Source organism: Suncus etruscus, chromosome 10 (genome assembly GCF_024139225.1).
Source record: "Suncus etruscus isolate mSunEtr1 chromosome 10, mSunEtr1.pri.cur, whole genome shotgun sequence".
NCBI lineage: Eukaryota > Metazoa > Chordata > Mammalia > Eulipotyphla > Soricidae > Suncus > Suncus etruscus.
The window spans coordinates 77,434,190-77,460,522 of NC_064857.1; the positions used below are offsets into that span (position 1 = coordinate 77,434,190).

Here is a 26,333-nt window from a genome sequence, read left to right on the forward strand (position 1 = left end):
TTAGTTCCACAATGTGTTTTGTCACCTAAAATTATACAAAATAATTCATCTTTCAAAATTGTAGAGAATCAAAACACCTAATTATTAAAAAAAAAGGAGAGAAAATAAATAATATACTAGTACTCTTCCTATGGGAATTTGATATAGCCTAGGCAATAAAAAGTGATGATGCTATGATCACATTAATAATTTCACACTTTCCTTAACCCTGGCAGGCGGCTCTGTTAACATAGAAACATGTGTAAATGTGTTTCCTCACCACGAAAGAAATATTTCAATGAATTTGCAGATTTTTATAAGTGACCTTTTTAACACCACTGGTAGGAATTAACAAATATTTCAAAAAGATCACAGCTGTTTCTGAATTTCCTTTTAAAAAGTGATGACATTTTGGCAGCATCAAATATCCCCAAGAGGGTTGGTCATTCTTTCATTTCATCATTTTTATTATTTTAATTTTCAAAAGTAAATCCCTTCTGGGTCTGGGCATGTAGCTTAAATTGGAGAGCACATGTGTTGCATGTATGAGGCCCTGGGTTAAATACCATGATTCACATCAGCTTCCAAGCCACTCTAGACACTGATAAATATGATCCACACACAAAATATTTTTCCCAAAGGAAGTTTCTTCTGGGACAAATAATAGACTGAAGAGAAGTGTGGTAGATAGTTGCCTTTCAAATTGAACTCAATTCTTTGCTGATATATTCTACCATTTTTCTTTTAATAACAAAAGCAGCTATTCTTTTAATGTCTAAATCAATTAGAAAGTTATTATCTCTACAAACATTTTACAGATATTTTAATATAAAATCCCTTTTATTATCATTGGTAAAAATTAAATCTGATCTATAATAATTAAATGTTTTCTATAAATTGGAACATCGAAAAACTAATAGAGATTTTATGTTAGAATGTTGGAGTCCTTTCTCAGTGACTTTGTAACTACAGAAAACGGGGACATTATTTTTTCTGTCATGGTTCTACAATTAAGAAAAATTGTAAAGAAATAAAAAGATAAACTTTTGCTTATTTGCTATAATATGAAAACAAAGAGTGTCATATCAATTCAAATATTTAGTGAAGAATGTAAATAAACAATAGAGGATTTCAGGAAGAGGAGTTACTTAATGAAGCAAAGTAAGGAAGAGTTCATATCTCAAAAAGCAAAGCTTTAGGATTAGGGAAATAGCACAAAGAAAAAAGTACATGAGGTTTAAGGGAGTCCAGGGTCTGATCCCCAATCTGTGTGGCCTCCAAAGTAGTATCAAGAATGAACCCTCTGAGTAGGGTATAACCTGAAAACAAAACAAAACAAAAAACTTTAGACTTTAAGAACAGAACTTAGGTGACTTGAGCCTGGAGAAAGGGGACATTAAGGACAGAAATAGAGGGATATTGGACTTTCAAGGTGAGTCTTAACCTGGAAAAAATATTAACTTTGGCACTACTGAAAACAAATATCTGCAAGGATTATCTATATTTATATGGATATATACATCCATGGATTATATATCTAATGGATTAAATATACATATATATATACAATGGATTATATATATATAAGAATTCTCAGAGTTTTAAAAGAATTAAAATTAGATGTAAATATTATTAAAAGGTTGAAATATTAGTGTCATTTTAAAGGGAAAACACACAATATTCTTAATAATAATAAAATATAAAACCCAACTGTTTGCTGACTGCTTCAAGAAATTTAATTTGCTCAAATTTGTTTTCACTTAATATTATTCTTTCACTTTCTCCCATTTCTTTTTCATCTATATATAAACAAATACTCTGACAAAACTCCAAAGATATTCTAATTGCATTTTCATGCAATATGAGTATTCTGAGATCTTATCAGATTTATTTGCAAAAGGAAAACAACAAAAACAGAAAGGAAATTTTTGGTTTTTAAGTATATATATATATAATATCATAACATATATCATATATACGAATATATGTATATAAGAAAATAGAGGTATCTAAAACTGGAATTGTCAGATGATTACAGTGGAAGGATGCACGCTAAAGTAGAGACCAGGGAGAATAATTTTTTAAACCAATAAAATCAAGTCCGTCCAGGCAGACATATGGGTCCAAGCAAATCAACTTGATTCTGAGGAAAAATCCCAGGGGGTTTTCTGCTTTATTTCCCTTATGTGCACATTCCTTCGTTGTGCTGTAAGTAGAAGGAATAATCATGGTGACTTCCTTGGAATATCAGAGCAGTGAATGTGGGGGGGGGGGATTGGGAGAGAATGTGACAAAGTGACACCTCCAGAAAAATCAAATCAGTGTTGGTGATGTAGAAGCTCCAGCCATCACCATGGTCTGTCTTTGTTATGTCCCTCTGCAACCCTCAACACTTACTGCAACACTCAGGGCTCTATACTACAAGTGAAACCAAAGCCTGGGACTGTCAAATTTACCTTTAACAGTAGGGGTAGCTAAATATAGAGTGGAGTATCAGAATAAATGGCCCATCTTTCCCAATAATTACCCACCATGCCCCAAGTATAAGCAGAGATTTTTATGCCCCTGGTCAGCCATAAGAGTGCTACTGTCCCTTTCAGGGTAAAGAGATCACTTACAAGATGTCTCTTGTAACTGACAACAGAGGATAGTTTGGCCAGAGGTATATAAGGCCAAGACAGAAGTGCTGGGGGCCAGCAGTTTCAAGGAGTACCTCATAATTAATGGCTTCACTCTTAAAGGAACAGTAGCACACTTAAGGCTGGCCAGGGGCTATAAGAGTCTTTGATTTCCTATATCCGCTGTTTATACTACACAAAGGTCTTCTAACTATAAGTCAGGAAGAATAGGAAAGAAAAAAAGTCAGGAAAAAAATTGATCCTTAAAATCTATAAGAAGTTGTTGGCAAGATATCCTGGCAGATACCCTCCATCTACATTTAGAAGTTCAAGAGTAGAGCAGGGTGTTTTCCTTTGCTTCCTACACTAAGCTTTCTTAACATACACATTTCAAAAGTGCTTCCATTTCCACATGGCATGAAAAAGCCAGCAGAATATTTGTAGAGGATGTCCAAGCATGCTCTTCAACAAATTCTTTGAGAAACCTTGAAAAAGGGGCTCAGGAAACAACCATTTATTCTCTTTAGAGACTCTGAATAGGACCAGTGAGACCAAACCTAGGTGAATTAAGAAGAGCCTTTCCTTAAAATAAAGGGGAAACCATAAAAGAAAGGACTTGTTTAGTAGGTTCAGAAGCCAAAAAGAATCTCAAATGTCTGTGTGAAAGAGCAACAGCTATAAACAGAGGGGCATGTCATGGTCATGGCAGCAGGTGGACATCCAAGATTTCTCACTCCAAAAGAGATCACAAAATAAAAAGAACCAAGATTTTATGCCAGAACATTTGCTCTTCCTGTTGCATTTCCATGACTATTCCTAACCTTAGGGTATATAGATAGCTTAAATTTAGCATCAAAAATGACTTAAATTTAACACAACAAAAACAACCTACTTAGTTTAGCCTTCTATTTGACACTTATGACACTCATTTTGAGATTGGTAACAAAAAAAAATGTCTGACTCAAAGGCCCAATTTGCTTGTGCAGTGTGATGACCTTACACTTTCCAGTGCCTGGCGGTTTAGTTGATGGATTACATATTTATTCAACGTCTAATTCCTATTTGTCTTTCACTGTCTTACTAATGGACTATTTCACTCTGGCACCAAATAGACATAACTTTAAGATATGGCTATGGCTTTATAAACAACACTAACTAATCAAGCATCCAATTACCTCCCAGACTACCCCACACACAAAAACCCTACATAAAAATATATAGAAATGAAAGAAATTTCTGCCCACTTTATCTGGCTTTTTAGCCTCTTCAGATGAAGGAGGCTCCTTTATTTAGATGCAAAGCAGCTAAATCTAGTTTGTATTGCTGCAGTTCATTTTGCTGAATCAAAAGTCCAAATAGCAAATGTATGACAAATGTTCAAAAAGGCAAACATTAACAGGACAGCACAAACTAAAGAATGCAAATCTGAACTGAAAAAAAAAGAAATGTTTTGGAGTACTTGGAAATTCTCCCAGGACTGTCCCTTCCATATCCGATTCTGAATGCCAAATATACACAGTATGAACTCCCGCCTCGAGGCTTTTAGAATATCCCAGAAGAATTATGTAGGTTACTGACTTGTGCTGTGTAGGCAAAAAGATAGACTTTGCATGTGGCAGGGCAATAAAGCAAGAATTTGTCAGCTTCCAAATTGGAACCAACAATGAATTGGCTGTTTGCAACATTGCTATTTCTACAGGCATGATGCTAACATCCTTTACTCCTGTATAATAGATGGGATGATCAATTCTAGAAGCGCAGTGGCCCAGAATATTTTATTATTATATTATCTTATAAAATGAAAAAGTATAAAAATAGAAACCCATCTAACAGGGAAAATGTATCTCCCTTAACCACTCTTCAAAGAGTACCAGGTTGGAAAATTACAGATTCTTGTATAGTTTTTATAATCGAGGAGATTTTAGGTCCTGGGAAAGGTTTTTGAGCATAAACACATAGCAAGAAAATACAAGTAATATGTTCTGAAAAGTTAATACTATTTTCAACATATTCAATAGTCTTCTATATGGTGAATTGAACATTTTATTCTTCTTTATTTACTCTGATCTTGCTCCCCTATTTTGCAACTTCCTTCATTTAAACCAACACAGAGCCTGACATCTAAGTTTTGTTTAGGAATGTGTGTCAAGCAAACTTTTACCCAATACCAAGTTCCCAAAAGTACTGTGAAAGACACATGAAAATCAAGAATCGAGAATGTGGTTCTCAGAGTTCAACCTATTAAAAACTTCTGTTTTGTCATGCCCTTGCATCATAAGACAGCAGATTCTTGAACAACTTTCAAGGTCTTTTGTTATCCACAAATTGTAGGCCTTTGGAAGACCTTTTAATTTTATTTGGGACATATCAAGAAAACATGGATTGCTAGACTGATAGCACAGGGATAGGGCATTTGCCTTGCAAGCAGCAAATCCATATGGTCCCCCAAGACCACCAGGCATAATTGCTGAGTTAAGAGCCAGGAGTAATTCCTGAGTACTGCCAGGTGTGGTGAACCAATAACTAAAAGTAAAAAAAAAAAAAAGGAAAATACGAATTATCTAGAGATTATGAGAAATTTGAAATAAAGCAATGGGCTCATTGTAGATGACCCTATGTTAGTCTGTTTCCCAACATACACATGCTAGTTTAGAAGAACCCTTGGTTAACATTATTTTGAGCAATAATTAATTAGTATATCTGCCTAGAAGTCTTGATAGCATCTACAATAGAGAAAATAAAAGCGAATCATGGAGGTAATACACCTGAATAAAATTAAATAAAATGTTATAGAGTTAAAATCAGTCTAAAATTGTGCATGCTTATAGATTTTAGAGTCAAATGTTACCACATCACAGCCATCAATAGAGTACTAATATCTCTTATCAATAACACTGGTCCTGGGCCAGAACGATAGCACAGTGGTAAGGCGTTTGCCTTGCACGCGACCAACCCTGACGGACCTTCATTTGATTCCTGGCAACCCATATGGTCTCTAAGCCTGCCAGGGGCAATTTCTGAGCACAGAGCCAGGATTAACCCCTGAGCACCACCAGGTGTGACCCAGAACCCAAAACAAAAAAACCCACACAGGTCCTTTTCTCTTATTCCTATCCCACATTTAGTAACCTCAGAGTTAAAATGTTTGGTCAAAATAAAATGTTTGTTTTCACTGAACACTGTCTATTCCATGGCTTTGTTTCTATCTCTGCCATCAATCAGTGAAATCATCCTGTATTTGTTATTTTTTGACATTGCCTAGTATAAACGTCCACATTTCCATCCTTAATGTCATAATAGACACAACTTTGTCTTTTCTAGCAGCTGAGTACTAGTCCACTACATAGCTCTATCATGGCTATATTTTTATCCACACATCTGTCATTAGACATGTGGAAATGGTTTAAAATCTGACTGCCAATTCTCAAGTGGCAGACTCAAGAATGCTACCATCATCACTCTTTGTGTCTCAGTATGAGTAAAAAGTCAGTGGCAATAGACAAGAGCCCTCCTACAAACAGCATTCATTGATTCTATCTTTTCTCTCTTTTCTAAATAGCAGTTCACCAGACTGAAATTCAACTTGAGAGCTAGTCTCTTTTCTTATATTACCTTTTGTGATAAACTGCTGCTGAAGAGAGAGAACATAAAGACATTCAGTTATGTGTGACAGAGGCATAGAAGAGACACATGCATATGAAGTGAGCTTAGAGATCCCTCCTCAAAACTGGTAACGAGAAAGAAATTGTATTTGGGGACTGCAGTAAATTGATTCTGGCATACCATTTGTTGCATGATTTTCTATATCAAATTCTTTGCCTTGTAGCTGTTCCATTTTTAATAAAAGTATTCAGAGAGTCTTTAGGAATAAGATTGCTGCAGCTTGGGACCTGAGCAATGGCATAGCGGTAGGGTGCTTGCATTGCATGTGGCTGACCCAGACAGACCACAGTTTGATCCTCCAGCGTCCCATATGATACTTCAACCCCAGGACTATTTCTGAGCTCATTCCCAGGAGTAACTCCTGAGCATCACCGGGTGTGGCTCCAAATGAAAAACAAACAAAAAAGAGTGCTACAACTTAACATTTCAGTAGTAATGTGTACATCCATGCACTTGGATAAAAAGAACCGATGAACAAAAATAAAGATGTTCTCATGAAGACATGAATTTTGCTCTTCTTAATGCTATTGTTTTTTGTAGAAAATTGTAATATGTTAGGATCAGTGCTCATAGCCATTTTTAATACTTTTACTTTCAGGCTTAAAAATAATGATAATCATTATTACGTCAATAAAATTCATATTAATTTTTGAGTTATTTACATATATCCTTGATTTTTTTTTGGGGGGGCCACACCCGGCGATGCTCAGGGGTTACTCCTGGCTATCTGCTCAGAAATAGCTCCTGGCAGGCACAGGGGACCATATGGGACACTGGGATTTGAACCAACCACCTTTGGTCCTGGATCAGCTGCTTGCAAGGCAAACGCCGCTGTGCTATCTCTCCGGGCCCTATCCTTGATGTTTTAAATTTTCTAGAAATAATAACTTTACTTTTATTTTGCAATTGAAAAAAATCATGGGAGGAGTCGAAGTGGTGGTGCAAGTGGTAAGGCATCTGCTTTGCCTGCGCTAGCCTAGGACAGACCATGATTCAATCCCCCAGCATTCCATATGGGCCCCCGAAGCCAGGAGCAATTTCTGAGTGCATAGCCAGGAGTAACCTTTGAGTGTCACCAGGTGTGGCCCCAAAACAAAAACAAACAAAAAAAAGGGGAAAAAAATAGAAAAAATTAAGGGAAAGGTCAATTAATTTGTAAGTTTTCTTGCTAGCTCTCATTGCTGCTGAAATAAAATAACTTTGGTTCAAAAATATAGCTGAGTAGTATAGCACATGTCTTGCATGCATGAGATCTTGCATTTGAGACCTAGGATATACATTATCATCATTTTACAAAAATAATAGAGATATTTTTAATGAATTTTCTAGAGCTCTAGCACTAAAAATGTTCATTATATTACATTTGGTTATATTAAAGCTATGTGTTAAATTTCAGCAGAATTTGGAATAAATATAAGTTTGTGTTTATTTGTTTATGGACTACACTTGGTTGTTTTCAGGGCTTATTTTGGTTTTGCACTCCTGGCAGGCTTAGAGTACCATATGGAGTGCTGGAGATTGGAACCCAGTTGGATGTTTGTAATGTAAGTACTTAACCCACTGTATTATCACACTAGCCTTCATTTCAAGGTTTTGAAAGAGGACGCAGGTAGAAAGAAAATATCCAAGAAACCAATCTGGAGGAAAAAAAGAGGCATAGCTACCAGAACTAAAATAATTGTCTGATACAGGAAGCTTGTTTGACATTGTCTAAAAACAAGTATTTTAATTATGTGAAGTTTTTCTTTGAAAATACCATATTAAATTCTGGAATTACCTGATTGTTTACCATATGATAAATCTAGAGTAAAATATCAAGAAGTGAACCTTTCCTTCCATAAGAGGTCATTTCTTCTGGATGCTAATACATGGCTTCTGTGCAAAGCATCCTCGTTCCCTATACACCAATCTTGTCCATGCACCCTTTACTTCTAGCTCAAGTCTGCAGTGCTAGTAGGCATTTTCAAGAACTCACCCCAAGACCAGGGAACACAGTGTGACTGTAGTCACTTTGTGATTAATGCTTGTATTGTGCCAAGAGAAAGTGTGTCCTCTCACCTGTACTCTTTAGTGTGAACAGAAAACCAGCCCTCATTATAAATATGTTACTAAAATAGCATTACATGCCTAGAATCCTATGGAATCGGGAAGCTGAAACTTCATTGAAAACACTGAGGAGTAAAAGGTGGAGGCAATGCAAGGTGTTAATTCATGTCAATTTCAGCCCAAAATCAGCCAAGCAGATGAGATAATGCACGGGTTTATTCCTAAGCCATTCCGTCTTTCTTCAGACATTAAATTGTGATTGTGACATAGATAACCCTTGAGAATGACTTATGGAGACTTTATCCAAGCCTCCATCTGTTTGTGCCATGAGCCACTAATGCAAACATTTCCAAGGCAAGTGAGGGAAGCTCCGTCTTGGGAGTCATTAAAAAGAGACTAGGCAAAACACTAGAATATATAGAGCAGGCAACAATACAGAATAACTCCCCTGAGACTCAACTCACTGTGACCTAATATTTATGATTGATAGTCCAGCGATGTTGAAACATTAATAGTAAATAAGATGTGCTGAAAGGTCTTTGTTAAACAAGGACCTTGAGTTAATGATAGCTACCAAATAGGTATCTGATGAGGTGCACACTGGGGAAGGGTTGAAAAGAGCACTTTACATAAGTCTGGGTGATGAAATAGCTGATCTTCACTCTGCATCAAAGGCAAGGTGAAACAATAAAGGTTATCGTAAAAGTTATAGATTTGTAGTTCAGGCTTTCTCTCAAGCTTAAATCCCTTCTAAGTGCCAAATAATTCAACTCTCTTCAAAACTGACATCTGAGAAATAGTTTACAATATTTATTAATCCCTTCATAGAGATGTTCAAAATACCCTCATATCTCTTTCCCAGTGATAATGAAGAAATAAGCAAAAGAAATCCTAAGGAACCTACAAACACTTAGCAAATTCAGAGAATCAAGATGAGGAAAGATTGGGCTATATCATTTCCAGTTTACAGTTATTAAATGATAAACTCAGTCCAGCAATTCAGTTGTTATTTGTAATCATGGATCTTTGGTGAGTACTGTTTACAATCTAATAGTCATGTTAATTCTTTGATTGGATCTATATGCTATCCTAAGCATATAAGACCTTACTGAAGTGCTAAAGAAGGGACACAGTTAACATGGACAATGGGCAGATGGCAGAGAAAGTTGTGGGAGGTGTGATCAGAGACAGTAGAGAGAAAACTATATTGGGCATTGCAAAGGAATGAATCGGATGCCCTCAAATTCATATGTCAAAGTATTATGTCTCAAAGTGACTAATTTGGAAGATAACAATCTTTAAAACATAAAGATAAATGAAGTTATCAAGATCTAATGGGATCCATATTCTTAGAAAAACATATTTAAGAGTTCCTATCTTTTCTTTTCCATGTGAAGGCATGGTGAAAAGCCAACTGTGGAAGTTATAAAGACTAAGTGAATTTTGAAAAACAGACCAAGATAAGTCTTGATTTGGGCTTCCAGGCTTCTGACTGGTAGACAGCATAGTCTTTGTAGACTCAATCTCTGAGTCCACTACATTTTGCTATGCTAAATGTGGCAAACATATACTTCAAAGTTCTGAAGACAGAACACATCCCAATAAAGCAAGCAATGGGATCTATGTCAGGAAGAGACAAACCCATCCGTCAAACTACCTGTACTTGGGGGCTTAAAATAGTTTCTGTATTTTTGAAAGGCAGGGAAAAATGATGAAAAGAATAATATTTTGTGAAGTGTTACACTGACATAAAGTTCAAATCTCAATGTCCATAAATGAAGCTTTGGTGGAGCAAAGCCACACTCATTTGCTTATATACTGTCTGTGACTCCTCCACACCATGAGAGAGTTGAATCCTTGTAACAGAGACTTCATGATCTGAAAAACTAGAGAGTTATGATCTGGCCGATGATGTGAACCATGATAATGAACGTCAAATATCCTCATCAGTACCCTATGATTTCCTTACTATAGCCCCAAAGTGGATTCTGGTTATATATATATATATATATATATATATATATATATATAATTGAGAACTTGAGAGAATTGAGAACTTGAATATCTCAGGAACTCCCAGTGCTCTATCTGCTACTCTAAAAGATCCACCACTCGATTAGGATGATTCAAGAGCCATTTCTCTAGTCTCCAGTTTTCCTTTAGAGGAACAGTTCCTAAGTATGTCTTTAATTAGGTCATCAACTACAAAGTACTTTAATTATTATAAAAATTATCAGGGTACAGATTAGGGCAAGGAAAAAATAAACCCTGGTTTACAGCTTGGAAATCAAAAATAATTAAAAGCAAGAAAATATGACAAAATATGACAAAGAAAAATATGACAAAATATGTTTTTGTTTTTTTCTTTGTTTGTTTGTTTGGTTTGGTTTTTGGGCCACACACCATGGCACTCATGGGTTACTCTTGGCTCTGTGCTCAGAAATCCTTCCTGGCATGCTCGGGAGACCATATGGGATTCCACCAGTGACCAAACCCTTGTCAGCCACATGCGAGGCAAATGCCCTACCCACTCTGTAATCTCTCTGGCCCAAAAGTGAACATTTATTAAAGGAATAATTTTTATATGGTCCCTCATGATAGTTATTTTAATTTTCTAGAAGATATATCCTGTGTCTTTTGTATACTATTATACCAGTACCTTTTTATTGGTGGCATAAAAGAAACCAATTCCTTGCAACTTGGGCAAGCATATATTTTTCTCTCTAGTATAAGCTTTTAGAATAAAACTACTAAAGCAAATATTGAGATTTAAACTGATGAGAAACAGATTGGGTATTGCCTGTCAAAGCCCTAAAGGCCACATAATAAATGAGAAGTTAAGAGCAATGTCTGCTCATTGAAATGCAGCCTGTATTCACTGAGATTTCATATGCATGTCTTCCCTCTACTGTCTCCTTAACAGATGTCATCATATCAGATATACAGGGCCAGGGAAATGAAGTGCAAATGCCACCCCAGTAGCTGCTGAGACCCAAGCTACAGGCGCCTCAACCTGTGAACTACACATGTGCAAGTGCCTTAGAATAAATTCATCAGGCAGAATCCCAACATGTCATTGGAACTAAAACATAAAAATTGTTCCTCTCAGGATTTAGCTATTTTAGTATGATATTTTGGCGTGCCATGCCTAGTTCAGCTCACTTATTAAAGTGCTATTCTGTAAAATGTATGGAAAAACATACTGCACATTTCTCTTTTCTTAAGTTCAAATTTGAAAACAATTAAGTTTGTGCTGTGTTCATTGGTTAATATGCTTTGGTTGCTAGAGGCAGCAAAATTTTATGAGTCTCATCAGTTAAACAATATTCTTTATCCCATGTTTATATTACCTTATTTTGCAGTTAAAAAAGTGGAAAGGTTTGAGGAATAGAAGATGACTAAGGAGTCCACTTAAAGTCAAATTAGAGGCAGAGAAAACTCAAGATGAGCAAAATATTTCTATCTTCAATTGAATCAGTATAGACGAGTACATTGTACATAACAGACTGAAGTGAGATAGTAATATATATGTGCATCTATAATTCTATAGAGGTATTTGCACATAAATATGAATATATGCATAAAGGTGGCACTTTGCTTCATAGAAGTAATAAATATAGTCTCACCTAGATATGCCTCCAAATACGGGAAGTAGGTTTCTCTCCTTCCATCTCAGATGATCAAAGCAAAATTTAGGGAGATGTTTAGTATCTTGATCTAGACTACGATTCCTATGTCAGATATTCTTTCTAACTATTCAGAAGAGTACTACAAAACAATACTTCACAAAACCCCAGCCTGATAGCAAACCTACTTACCATTAGGGCAAATAATTTCATATGATTTATTTTGGGTAAGGGTATCTTTTTTGGGGGGAAATTTCTGCTTCTCTAAGTAAGATGGAATAGCCTGTGAACAAATCAGATTTCTTGTTTATTCTAGACAATGTGGGAAAGTTTGGAGATAGTGCGGGGCGGGAGGGAGAGAATGAAGCAATAATGTGTTAAGATTTCAGAGAAAGATTCACTTCATAAAGGGACTCTTCTATAGAAGGCCCTTTACCATATTGGGAAGTATTTGTCACTTCTTAATGCATAATCCACATTTTGCTTGGACAGGACCTCTAAATGAGGCCAGGCAAATCAGCAGATATTTTCCTGTTCTTGCTGAGGCATATATGGACATTTGGGTAGCCAGAATCTTACCAAAGGAGAGTTAAAAAAAATGACAGAAATCTTGTATATGTTTGCTTATCTTGTTTAGCAGAAGCCTCCCAAGTGGTAGCTAGAGATTCTTGGTCAATCTGTTCAGTACAAGTTCAGTTCAAGGGCCTGCTCAAATCCTGCAGTGCTGGGGGCAGATACTTAAGTCACCATCCCTAGGGCTATACCATGTGATGCTCTGTGACCAGATGTGATCAAATCAAGGTCAAATAGATGCAAAGCACATGTCTTAACTGCTGTATTGTCTCCTGGCTCCACTTTTCATTTATTTTGTCTCATATGCCAGACTCTGAAGTTATACATGAAAACTAAAATGCAAACTTCTGCAAAGCAGAGTTATTTCCTGACAGACCTGGGCAGTTGTTGAGATGCGAAGTGTGTGAGACCCTTCAGGAGAGACGTCCCAGTGTGAACAAGGAAAACTACAAGTCTGTTTGACTTACCTTAGTTACTTTCTGGGTTAAAGGGGATCAGCCTGACTGGAGCAATGAAATAAGTCAACCTCTGACAGGACAGGAAGGTGATAAAACCTGAATCACCAGAGTCATTAGTGTACTCTCTTAAACAGTTCATCAAAAATACTAGACATGACAAAACACCAAGCAATGCACTCATATAATAATAAAGATGATAGGGGCCGGAGAGATACCATGGAGATAAGGCATTTGCCTTTCATGCAGGTCATTGGTTCGAATCCCGACATCCCAGATGGTCCCCCGAGCCTGCCAGAAGCGATTTCTGAGCATGGAGCCAGGAGTAAACCCTGAGGGCTGCAGGATGTGGCCCAAAAACCAAAAATAAATAAATAAACAAACAAACAAATAAATAAATATGATAAAAATAGAAATACACTTAGATGGCTATTTTAATTAGCTATCAAGCAAATAAAGAACAAGTTGTAGTAAAAAATAAGTATTTTCTTTAGGTAATTGGAATATATTAAAAAATGCAACAGATATATCAGAAATATAATAGTAAAGGTTAACACTGTATATATGAATTTGTAAAAAGATACTTCAAAAACAAAGTTCCAAAATAGAGAGCATCCACGGAAGAGCTCAGCAACTTTTAAAGCATTAAAAAAATAATGAAAAGAGAATAAAGGATGAGAAAGAGGATATATAAGTCATGTCATTGAACACTCAACTAATTATATATATATTATAAAAGAAAATATGGGGCAAAAAAGAAATATTTCCAAAAATTTTCAAACTAATAAATGGCTTTGCTTTCACATTGAGAAATCTTAGTCTACTCTAAGCAGGGTGATACATACATATGGTATCTATATGCAAAACTTAGCCATAAAATATCAAATTTCTAGAAGTAAAAACCAAGAAAAATATTTTTAAAAAGAACAGGAAGTACCATATGTGAGTATATATATGGATCTAATATATATAAAACATATAATATATGCCTATATATTTAATATACCTAGAGATATATATTACTAAGGATACTACTAACACATATTATATATAACTATAACTTTCAATTACACACATCTAGTCATATAACCACTGCTGAAAGGAAAATCTATTTGAAATTAAAAGGAACACCATATCACACTAAAATTTTAATAACTAAATTTTTTGGTTAAGGAAATAAATTTACTTATCTTTATACTGTCTTACATGGTCTCAACCTGCCCAATTCCTTGCTTCATTCCTTTTCGGTCCCTCTCTGTACTTTCATCCCAGTGTCTTCTTACATTTCTCTAAGTAAGTTTACACAGTCCTCAACTCAATTCTTTATCACAAACTTCCTGTCTGATTTTTTTTATGTTAGTACACATATTACTCCCATATCACCATATAAAATACCTAAGCCTGTTCTCTTTCTGCACTTGAATTTACTTCATGAATCAAACCACAATTTTCACTTATATATGTATTTGACATCTGCATTTCTTTTCTACTAGACTATAAATTCCATTGAGATTATAAAATGCAGGTCATAATCACCCTCTATCCTTATTACCTGGCATAAAACATGACATGCATCATGTAGCAGCTGCTTTATTTAACAGATTAAAGAATAAAGCGAGATAAAAAGAAAAGACTAGAGAGGAGAACTCATGATGTAAAATATTCCGAGAGTAATTAATGAATCTATGGAAAGTTAAATAGAAGTGAATTTGTTTTCATGTCCTACACACAGTTGTGTATAATATTAATACTAATTAGATTTAAATCTGTATCAAAAGGCAATTTTTATTATTATAATGTCTAAGGTTTATGTCTGAAATGTAAAAATCTCTTGTGGGAAGGGAGGGTTGAATTCCACTCAGCAGTATCCTAGATCACTCCTGGCTGTGTTCAGGTGACCATATGTAGCATTGGAGATTGAACCCATGTTGGCTGCATTTAAGGCAATCCTGCCTGCTGTACTTTTCCAAAGTCTGTGAATTGTACAACTTTAAATTTGTGAGGAAATCCCCATTCCACCATTCACTATAGAGTCTTTCAGAAAACTATAGAAAACCTGGAGATAAAATCTTTTCCTGGTAGTATTTTTTAGGACGAATGGAAGTATCTTGTCCTGTAAATTAAATACTGCCAATAATGCACAATTCCAATGTCTTCAAAACAGACTCATCAAATACAGAAGAAAAATTGAAGAATGCGGGGCCGGAGCAGTGGCACGGAGCAGTAAGGTGTCTGCCTTGCCCACGCTAGCCTAGGACAGACCACAGTTTGATCCCCCACCCCCACCCCCAGCATCCTATATGGTCCCCCAGGCCAGGAGCAATTTCTGAGTGTGTAGCTAGGAGTAACCCTTAAGCATCATGAGGTGTGGCCTCCCCCCAAAAAACAAAACAACAAAAAAGGAGGTGTATTAATAATAACATATAACAAAAAATGTATGACTTAAAATTTTGAGAATCTTGGGCTGGAGAGATAATATACTGGGTAGGGTGTTTGCCTTTCCCTGGCTCTATCTCCAGCACCCTATATGGTCCCTTGAGCCTGCCAGGAGCAATTTCTGAGTGCAGAACCAGAGGTAGTCCCTGAGTGTCACCTGATGTGGCCCAAAAGCAAAAACAAATAAACAAAATAAAGAATTTTGAGAATCCTAACTGATAGTGTAAGAGAACTGAATGGAATAAACACTTCATTGGAAAGATGTCTGGTTTCTAGTTCCAGTTCTGCTCCCAACAAGCCAAAAACAACTATTTTATCTATCTTTACCATAGTTTTGTGGTCATGGAAGCAAAGGAATTAGGTTCCTATCTAAAGGCCTATTCTTTTTTTTTTTTTAATTGATTTTTGAGTCACACCTGGCAGTGCTCAGGGGTTACTCCTGGCTCTACACACAGAAATTGCCCCTGGCAGGCTCGGGGGACCATATGGGATGCTGGGATTCGAACCACTGTCCTTCTGCATGCAAGGCAAATGCTCTACCTCCATGCTATCTCTCCGGCCCCAAGACCTATTAAATTTATAAAGTCAAATTTTGCCCTATTTATGTTATAGTCCTACATAGTTGTATGACCAGGAAATGAAAACATTTTACAGAAAAAATATCCTGTTGCTGTTGTCTATTTCTTTGAACAGGTGATCTCTTTTTCATGACTAAAACCTCATTATTTTCTTTGTTGCCTCACTATAGAATGAAATCTGCCATTTTTTCTACCTTGTTAAAAGCTTCTATTATAGAAATTGCCAGATCTATTAGAACATCTTAATTACCACATCTTGTTCTGCTTTTAGCCTCTAGTGGGACAAAATTGCCATGATTTATGCTTTACTAACAATGATATTTTTACATTAGAAAGAAATTAAAAAGCTAAGCAGCACTCCTGGGAAGTTAAAAAAAAAATACACACCGCAGAAGGACTGCATCCTTCTGACTTATATCTACTCTAATTGTATTTACAGAAAACTTATAAAAGTATAATATTGTGTCAAAATGTTTACGGTACTCACAATATGTTTATAAAGAGAGAAATATTCCTGTTTTATGTTAACTGTGGAAAGAACACACATAAAGTTGGAGAGAAAGACTCAAAGTCAAACTATGTGATAAATAATGCTGATGTGGGGCCGAGAGACAGCATGAAGGTGGGGTGTTTGCCTTGCATGCAGAAGGTTGTTGGTTCGAATCCTGACATCCCGTATGGTCCTCTGAGCCTGCCAGGAGTGATTTCTGATCATAAAGCCAGGAGTAACCCCTGAGCATTATTGGGTGTGACCCAAAACCAAAATAACAATAACTATAACAATAATAATAATAATAATAATGTGTGAGAAACATACTAAAGAGAGTAGCAAAAATTAGGAGGTTATAAGGAATTTGAGCTTCTATTCAAAGATTAACTCTTTGATACCAAGAGTTAATATTCTAATATTAATAATATTCAAGAAGGAGGAGAGCAAGAGGCAAAGTAAGAAAGGAGTGGAAATAGAAAACACATGAGAAGAAAAGTGAAGGAAAAGAGGAGAAATGGAAGACTAGAAGGAGGTAGCAACTTCTGAAGTTATGTTGCATAATTTCTTGTTTCTAAATTTGCTCTAAAATAAGCCAAACTTCTACATTTAAAAGTGGATATCTGGAGTCAGAGCAGTGGTGTAAGTGGTAAGGCATCTGTCTGCCTTGCCCACGCTAGCCTAGGATGGACCACGGTTTGATGCCCCTGCGTCCCATATGGTCCTGAAGCCAGGAGCGATTTCTGAGCACATAGCCAGGAGTAACCCCTGAGAGTCACCGGGTGTGGCCCCAAAACAAAAACAAAAATAAAAACAAAATAAAAGTGGATATCTTCTGCACACAGAGGACATGCAGAGTTTACTGTCAGCTTCCTTGTCTCTAAGTCACCTACTCTCTTAACAGTGATCTCTTGCCTGAAAAGCACCTTAGGGAGGTAGTTTCAATAAATACATTTAAATAATACAGGCTGAGTGTTTACAGGGTAAGGCTATAATAGTTTCAGATTAAGCTTGGATATTCAACAAGTGAAGTAGCAGCAACAGGCCCTTGTTTATCACATCACAAAGAGATTTCTAGAAAAAGGATGAAGCAGCCACAAGTATCTTCTTGTCCTCATCAATGCCACTATTGAACACACTGTATTTTCTCTTATTTCTCCAGGTTTGGTATAAGAAAAATTAATGGTTTGGCAAAATGTATCAATACTTGGAGGAAACAATTCATCTTGACTTTGTTCCTACCCTCTCAAGTACATTCCCTTCATGAAATTTTGAAGTTTATTTTGTAAAAGTTAGGTTGTACTTAATCTGCAGCTTCTAATTTACTTTTCTTCAGCACTACAGATTTACATCGTTTTGGGATTTCTGAAGAAAAGTGCAAAAGTTTTGCTTTATAAAAAAGTGAGAATAAACGCAAATGGGGAGAATCTTCTTTCTATTCAAAGATTTTGGGATTTTGTTTTTGTTTTCTGCTCTTTCCCTATGAAGGTACAAGGGGAATCTAAAGTTCCATAAATTTTTAGTTGGGGTGGGACAATAGGTCATTTAGAGATGCAAAAACACCTTTCCTGTCACCCTTTTTGGTGATTAAACATGTGCCATTGGCAAAGATCATAATTCTGAAATATTTTAGACTTTAGGAGTTTCATATCCTGAACTTGATTTGTAATTAGAGAGTGAAAAAAAATTGGGGGGCCACACCCATTTAATGCTCAGGGGTTACTCCTGGCTAAGCACTCAGAAATTGCCCCTGGCTTGGGGGGACCATATGGGACACTGGGGGATCGAACCACGGTCCTTCCTTGGCTAGTGCTTGCAAGGCAGACACCTTACCTCTAGCGCCACCTCTCCGGCCCCTAGAGAGTGAAAATTTAGTGATTGTGTATGAACTGTTATAATTGTATTTATTTGAATGCTTCCTCTATTGTATATTTTTCAAATACATGCAGTGCTATTTGGAGGGGGGGTTGTTAAACACAGTGAAACTCTGAAGTTATTCCTGAGTCTGCACTCAGTAACGACTCTTAACAGGCTCAGACGACGATATGGAAAGCCAGGGATGGAACTCGGGTGGCTGTGTGCAAGGTAAGTGACCTCCCTGCTGTACTATTAGTGTCCATATATGTGTGTGTACAAATTCACACAGAAACACTGTGTGGATAGGAGGTGGAGAGATAATACATCAGGGAGGTCACTTGCCTTGCACACAACCAACTCTGACCTAATGCAGTGCTTTTTATTTCAAGATGATCTCCAAGAATGCTGATCACAGAATCCCAGGAAGGCAGAATATATATTTAGTATATTTAGTCTTCTATAGATGTGTCCACAGAAATATTTCTAGGTGGGGAGTATCTCAATAACAAAAACCAAAATAGTATTCAATTTGATAATTTCCCAGTTTATTATTAATATTAAATATTTGCTTTCTTTCTAGATGCATCTATATTTTATAATAAAATGGTCCTTTCACATTTCTCACTCACTACTGTTTGAGGTGCTCTTAATTACTAACACATTATGACAATGATGATAGATTTCACTTAATAATAAAAATTCCCAGCAACTGGTAAGCTCTCAATTAATACTCTGAATTTAAAGAACAATATGTGTAGATATCCTCAATATATTATAAACTACTTTCTATTTAAAAATTGCTTGTGGAAAACATTCTGTTTCTTAGTTGTGTTCCATCTAAAATTTTAAACTACATGCTGCCTAATTCAGTTTTTCCTGTTTCTCATAGAGAATTATACTTTCTCATATAGAATTATATATAATTAATGAGATTTAATACTCATAGAGAATTATATGTCTCCAGTGCTAAAGAAAGAGTGAGTAATTTACCAAATCGGAGCATTCTGTAAAAGACACCGTTTTGTTTTGATGCTCTTATGTAACTGCCACCAACTTTAATGAGAATTACACATATCTGTCATTGGGCAGAATCAACCCCATTATTTATTAGAGCTTAAACCCACCATTTGCCATAAAGTCTTCATCTAGTCAATAATTAACAGATATAAGACTCCCAGATTTGTGGTTTACACTCTATCTTTCTGATGGATAAAACATGGTGATGAAAGAGAATGAGCTAGGGAGAAATTTACTAGACCTCAGAAGTGTTCTTCAGTTTCCATCAGCACATAAGGAAATTCCATCTTTGGTAATTGAAAAGGAAATAATTAGCTTTGGCGGGTATTTGCTTCTTTGCAATCATTCAATTATTTTAAGTCATGGGAATTAATTTTATTTGCTGTTATACATAAATTGCCTTCTATTCTGCAGAATCATCTGGAAGTTTTAATGAGGAGAAAGGATCCAGTTGTTTATTCTTAGGACTCTGTGTCCTTGACCTCTCACTTAGTTGTGCAAGTGGCCAAGTCAGTGGACTTAGTATCATATATTGGTGTCAGCTACAACCACTTAGGAAGGAAAATCAGGAACAAATGTGCACATTTGTGTTTGGCATTAAAAAACCCTTCAAGTGACACTATGCCACAAGAGATGGAAATCTACCAATCTATATAATATCAACACGCAAGCCTGTACATAAGTTGTAAAATAATTGCCAGATAGGAAAGAATAGAAACAATACATGTTTTATTTCCCCTTTCTGCTGCATACTGGTATTTAATGCAAAAATCAATTAATTTGTAAAATAATATTTTGTTAAATATTTCAATAATTATTAATACCATGCTTTATTAATTTCCTTGGTCATATTTACTATTGAATTATTTTTGGTTGGAAAAAAGATGTTTTGCACATTTTACTAGATTATCTTTCTGTTTCTAATGCAATGTTTTTTGAACAATCCATTTTATATCTTTCCTTTTTTTGCAGGGGAAAGGGCAAACACAGGGCACCACTACTACAAAATATACAGTCAAAGTTCCCACGTTTGAGGGAATCGAAGAAAGTCAGCATATCTAGAGTGCAAAAAATAACACTTGCCCCTGGAAAACCACCTTCCTGGTTATGATATCCCCCCTGCCAGGTTAGTATTCCATTTATTTTCTATTGAAATACCTCTTATGTTGGTACAAATGTTTTTAAAGGAAGATAATCTGTTCAATTTTCACTATTTCCCAATTTTGCTGAGACTCAACTAGAGTTTCCATTTGTTCTACAATACTTTGTAACTGAGGTGGGGGTGGGAAAAGCTATTGGTGCCAGTACACAGCAAGAGAGTACATAAAAATGTTTAATGATGCAATTTATCTGCTAGCCTGAAATCCATAGCAAAGATGGAAGAAATCATTCTTTTAGTGCTTCATTCTTAACTGTATTCTGCATTTAAAGCACCTAAAATTCTCTCTGGCAACAAGTCTATACTACAATGATGGATAACAGATCTCCAGCAGTGCTATAAAGTGATTATTAATCCATAAGCATCTGCCTGCTGAGGTATTCTATGGTTTTAAAAAAGTTAAGGCCTATTTCTACACAGCTAGTATTATAATCGTTTTTAAGTCTTTAGTTTTGGAACTCCTAGCTGTTACCATATTTCTTTATTAATTTAAGCTGACTGCCAAGATTTCTCAGCACCAGGCAGTCCAGTTTCAGAACCATAGAAGAAGAACACAGTTAAAGATATGAACAAATAAACAGAATAAATCAGTAGCACTATGTGGTATTTTTGTGCTCCAAGTTTCTATGGCCAGAACAATGCAGGTATCATCTTAAAGCATTCGATTTCAGGGACAAGAAGAATCCCAGATATCAACAAGACAATAAGAAAAGAAATGGAAAGGAAAACAATTGTATTAACACCTGATCTCCCGAGAGAGAAATCAACTAACAGAAATCTTAGAAACGTATGTAGGTAGTTACTAAATAAAAGACTCTTCTCTGTTGGGAGAGAGAAGCACATGTCTCCTTAATTATTTTTGCAGCTACAGAGATCTTAGGCATGTAACTCAATGGAAATACTGGCTGCTACATAGTCAAGCTCTGAAACTTTTGACTTAGTACAACTCCTTACATCTTACAAATGGCAAAGCCAAGACTCCAAAACTAAATTACGTTTTTTTCCTAATATCAACTAGTATTAGATATAGTATTTGGCCAATTTTCATATGTTCTTGATTTTTTTTCAACAAAATTGTAACTAAGGAAGTTGAGCAAGAAATTCTGAGTGGGAAAAGGAGGAGGATGTAAAGATCTTATAGGAAAAGAGATAGATTTCTTCTTATGGTAAGAGTTTCAGGTAATTAGAGCTGCCATCTTTCCTTTCAGACAAAGGGATTATTATGAAATTGAAAATCAGTGGGGTGGGTAAAGGTATGATCAACTAAAGGCAGATACCTTGAAACCTAAATGAAACTTGGGCAAAAATTTTACCAAATCCAAGTGTATGATAACTGAACAGGAGAATCTGCCAACTATTACTTTAAGCACAAGAGACAGAATACAGGTGTGTTTGTTCTTTGTAGGTCAAAAGCTAGAACCTGAGATGCACATGAAAAACAAGTGGTCTGGCGCTAAGTGGTCTCAACAGATTTGGTTGACAGTTTTAATCAGGAAGAAGAAGAAATAGCTATCATGGTTATGAAGTTATAATCAGGAAGAAGAAAAAATAGCTATCGTGGTTATGAAGTTAATTGTTTTCTCTTTTCTCTATTTTTTATCTTTAAGGAATGTCACTAGCATGAAAAAACAGGGTAAAAAACGTGGGGAATGTGATTCAGGTGTAAAAAGAATGGAGGGGAAAAAAAAGCCCCAAATGAAAAAAAATATTCCCATAGAAATAAGAGAATAAATTACCTCCATTGACAATAACTTAAAGCTCAAAAAAAAAAAAGAATGATGAGAAAAAGTTTTTAAGTATTTAAATTTAAATATTTAAATATATGACAATAAAAATTACAGGAGTTTAAACAGATTGCCTAGAAAATAATCAAGGCTAAAATAAAGTAAGCAGTGACACTAAAAGATATAAATGCATAACTGTTATAGCAGTATGTTCATGCAAATGGGGACAGAATGAGAGACGTGCAGTCCAGTCTCAGTCTTCTTCAATAAAACAATATTAGCAAACAACTTCCTGATGGCAATATATATATATATATATATATTTTTTAAAAGAGATTTAAACAATGAGATGATATTTTGGGTTGAGGAATAAATAATTAAGCAAAGGAAAATCTATTATAGGAACAAATCTATTACTAAAAATACTTAATAGTGAACATAATGAAAAGTGTACTAATAAAAATTATGGTATAGTTAGATGGGGTGTTAACAAAGGAAGTGATATGTGAACCAGTATGATTGTATGAGGTGGAGACAGGTAGTTATAGGGATGTGTGGATGGGTGCCTGTGTCTAATGGGGGCAAAAGTGAAGACTGAGTGCACATTCATCTTTTATAAACCTGAAACATTAAAAATGAATAACAATATATACTTTCAAGTTTATATCTGGTAGCAAATGAGAAATGATCCATTAGAATCAGTGACAAGTTATCAGACGTACTTGTAAAAATAAGTGAAACAAAAGCAAAAGTTTACTAACCCTTATTTCAAGATATAATAATTTTCACAAATCTTGTTTTAGTTTCTTTCCCTTTCATCATTTTTGCTATTTTTTTTTCTTTTTAATAATTTCAAGTCCACCTACCTGGAAACAAATGTACTATGATCAACTATGTCAACTATGTGATACATAGACTTTAAATAATGTAATATATATTAAAAATTAAAATTAATAAATAAGTAAAAAATAATTAAAAGCATTTAAGATCGTAAAGTTTTAATAATAATAAGTTTTGCGATTCTGATATTGTGTTAAATGCTTTACACTGTATCATTTTTTAAATTTAAAACAGTCTGGCAGGGAAGGTACTAGTACTTTATTTAATTGAAAAGGACCTTGGAGAAACAATGGTTATAAAATATTGTTAGCATCAGATTGAGAACTTAAAATTATTTTTATAGTCCAGACATTCATCTTATCTTTTTAATAAGATATAATATTTGGGGTAGGGCAGAGAGTACAGTAGACCAGGCAGATGTCTTGAGAAAAATCCCATATGATTTCCCGAGCCCAACAGGAGTAATTCCTGAGTGCAAAGACAGGAGTAAGACTCAAACATAGCTCAGTGTGAGTCCAGAACAAAAATAAATAAACATTGGGAGGGAAATCGGGCTTCTTGTTTAACAAACCTGGTAGAACTAGTTGACAATTAAATTGAAGAACTTAAGGGCTGGAGCAATAGTGCAGTGGTATGACTTTTGCCTTGCACATGACTGACACAGGATGGACCTGGGTTCTATCCCTGGCATCCCATCTGGTCCCCAAGCCAAGAGCGATTACCCCTGAACATCACCGAGTGTAGCGCAAATACCAAAAGAAAAAAAATTATACAATTTATCTGTAATATTACTTTGGTCAGAAAAAAAAGAAATAACAAGATGAAAGCTGATACTATTTTATTTTTGGGTGGGATTTGACTTGATTAGTCAAAGTGACAGAATGAGAGAACATTTCCTGGTCAAATGAAACTTTGGTTTGTTACATTGTGCTGTCTCCAGGTAGCAAAGGGTTAAGATAGAAAGAACCCCTGAGAGAAAAATAGAATGTGGACAAATGTGTGAACTACCAAAAGAGGGAAAGTTTGGGAAATCTAGGGGAAAAAAAGCTTGTAGTCACAAGCACCAGACTGGCACACATCTCTGCTATAATTGCATTGTTGTGCCAATGATTCATTCCCATATATCAAGCCAACACCTGTTTAAACGTAAGTTTCAGAATTTGAAGAAATTAATTTGCATGAAAATGAAGCAAAATATTTAAACCTCAATAAGTATGTTTGCATTCTCTGTGCCTGAATTTATTTATAAAAATTATCTCCATTCTATATGAAATGAGTAGAGGAGGTATTCTAGGACATTCTCATTAAAATTAAAATACTTTTATGTTTCTTGCAAGTTCTAATTTAACTTGCAAGATGATGCATCATGATAGAAAAAGTTAAAGGGGGAATAAAGTATTCTCCTAGTATTTACAAAGATTTTATTTTCTTTCAAAGTTATTGACTTGAAACAAGTCTATTATTAAAAGGTATAGGGCCTAGAAGTGAGAATAATTTGGGATATTAAGATATTGAGCCATGCCCAATAGTGCTCAGGGGTCCCTTCTGACAGCTCCTAGGGTACAGTAATATAAACTGTTCATGAAAGAGATTTGATTCCATATAAGTAAATGCATTAATACCTATACTGTTTATCTATCCTACAAGTGAGAATTTTACACACAATGTAGCTCTTAGATAGAACCAAATTATGCAATTTATGGAATTTGGACAAAACTACAGAATATCATGCTGAGTGAAGTCAGTCAGATGAAAGTATAGGTAAGGAATAGTCTTTGGTATGTGACACTTAACTGATAAACAGTAAAAATAGCAAAAAAAAAAAAAGGCCTAAAGCAATAGAACTGGAGAGTTGGTCCCCAACTTTGGGGACTTTGGGGACTATGGGAGTTGAAAGGTAGGAGCCTTGGTGATTTTGGAAGAGGGAAGTAAATATTCTGGTAATGTATGTAATATAGAAATAATGTATTCAAGAAACTGTTATTAGCATAACAGAGTACTTAAATCAATAAATTAAGGAATAATTTAAAATTGGGATATATCTAAATCCTGATACAATGGAAGATGACTAATTGATTGACAATGTATATAATGTATGTATAAATATATATATATATATGTATATAATGTGTGACTTGATATAATCAAGTCATTACAGCTCAAAATTTATAGACCTTTTAGTTTTATAACTACCCAAACTTAAGTTCAGTAAGGATAGTGAAGATATAATTACTCATAATTGCAAACAGTAATTACATTTTTAAAATCAAACACAATGAACGATTCTAATTTCTGATTCTTTCATTACTCACAAGAAGATTCTGATATCATTCTGTTGATATCAGCACTATTTATTACAGAAATTGTCTTGGCAGTGTTAGTTATGTAGATCAACCTGCGCTAAAATTTCTAGAAAACAGGTTCTCTTCACTACTATTATACTAAAAATTAGTTCTCTTATTCATTAATGTAAGAACTTGACACTCATGAATACTTTTCACTGTAGTCTCCCCAGGAAGTGGGTGCCTGCTGGAAATACTGATCAAACTTCCTTATCTCAATTTAATAACTTCAATAAATATGAACAAGTCTTCATTTTTATTTTTGATTTTGGGGTCTCATGTGGTGGTGCTCAGGTTTTCTCCTAAATCTGAGCTCGAAATCTCTCCTGACAGACACGGGGATCCATATGGGATGCTGAGATTCAAACCACCATCCATTCTGAATTGCTGCTTGCAAGACAAAAGTCCTACCACTGTACTATCTCTCTGGCCCAAGAAATCTTCATTTTAAGTCAGCATATGAAAATAAATACAGTAAATTGATAACATAATATCTGCATATTTATCTCTATTTAATAAATTAGGCTTTGTTTTAGAACAGTCAAGGTAATGATAATGTTTTGAATAGCAAGAATGAAAAAACAGGAGCCGGAGTGGTGGAGCGAAGAGGTAAGCAGGAGCTATTTCTGAGCACATAGCCAGTAGTAACCCTTGAGCAATCACTGGGTGTGCCCCCCAAAAGAAAAACAAAACAAACACCAAACAAAAAAATAATAACAAAACACAAATACTAAAATTCCCAGAATTAATGCACCAGAGAACAATCCTATATTCTTAAACCCATTGACTGTATGACATGGAGTATTTTTTCCATATTTCTCTGATACCTGGAATTAATAATAAATGTGGCTATGTTGTATATAGTAAAACTAAAGAGAATATGTTGATAGAGCTGATGTTCAATTTATATTAGACTCTTATGACTGGTGAAGA

The 26,333-nt window shown here is 35.2% G+C and overlaps 1 protein-coding gene and 1 non-coding gene across 2 annotated transcripts in view; both read right to left on the reverse strand.

Annotated features, from left to right (window-relative positions):
- Nucleotides 1–26,333, reverse strand: part of LOC126020223 (netrin receptor DCC-like) — a 504,403-nt gene that overhangs the window by 346,434 nt on the left and 131,636 nt on the right. The window lies entirely within an intron of this gene.
- LOC126021314 (U1 spliceosomal RNA) lies at nt 20,305–20,469 on the reverse strand. The gene has a single exon (XR_007499870.1). It is a non-coding gene; the product is annotated as a U1 spliceosomal RNA (small nuclear RNA).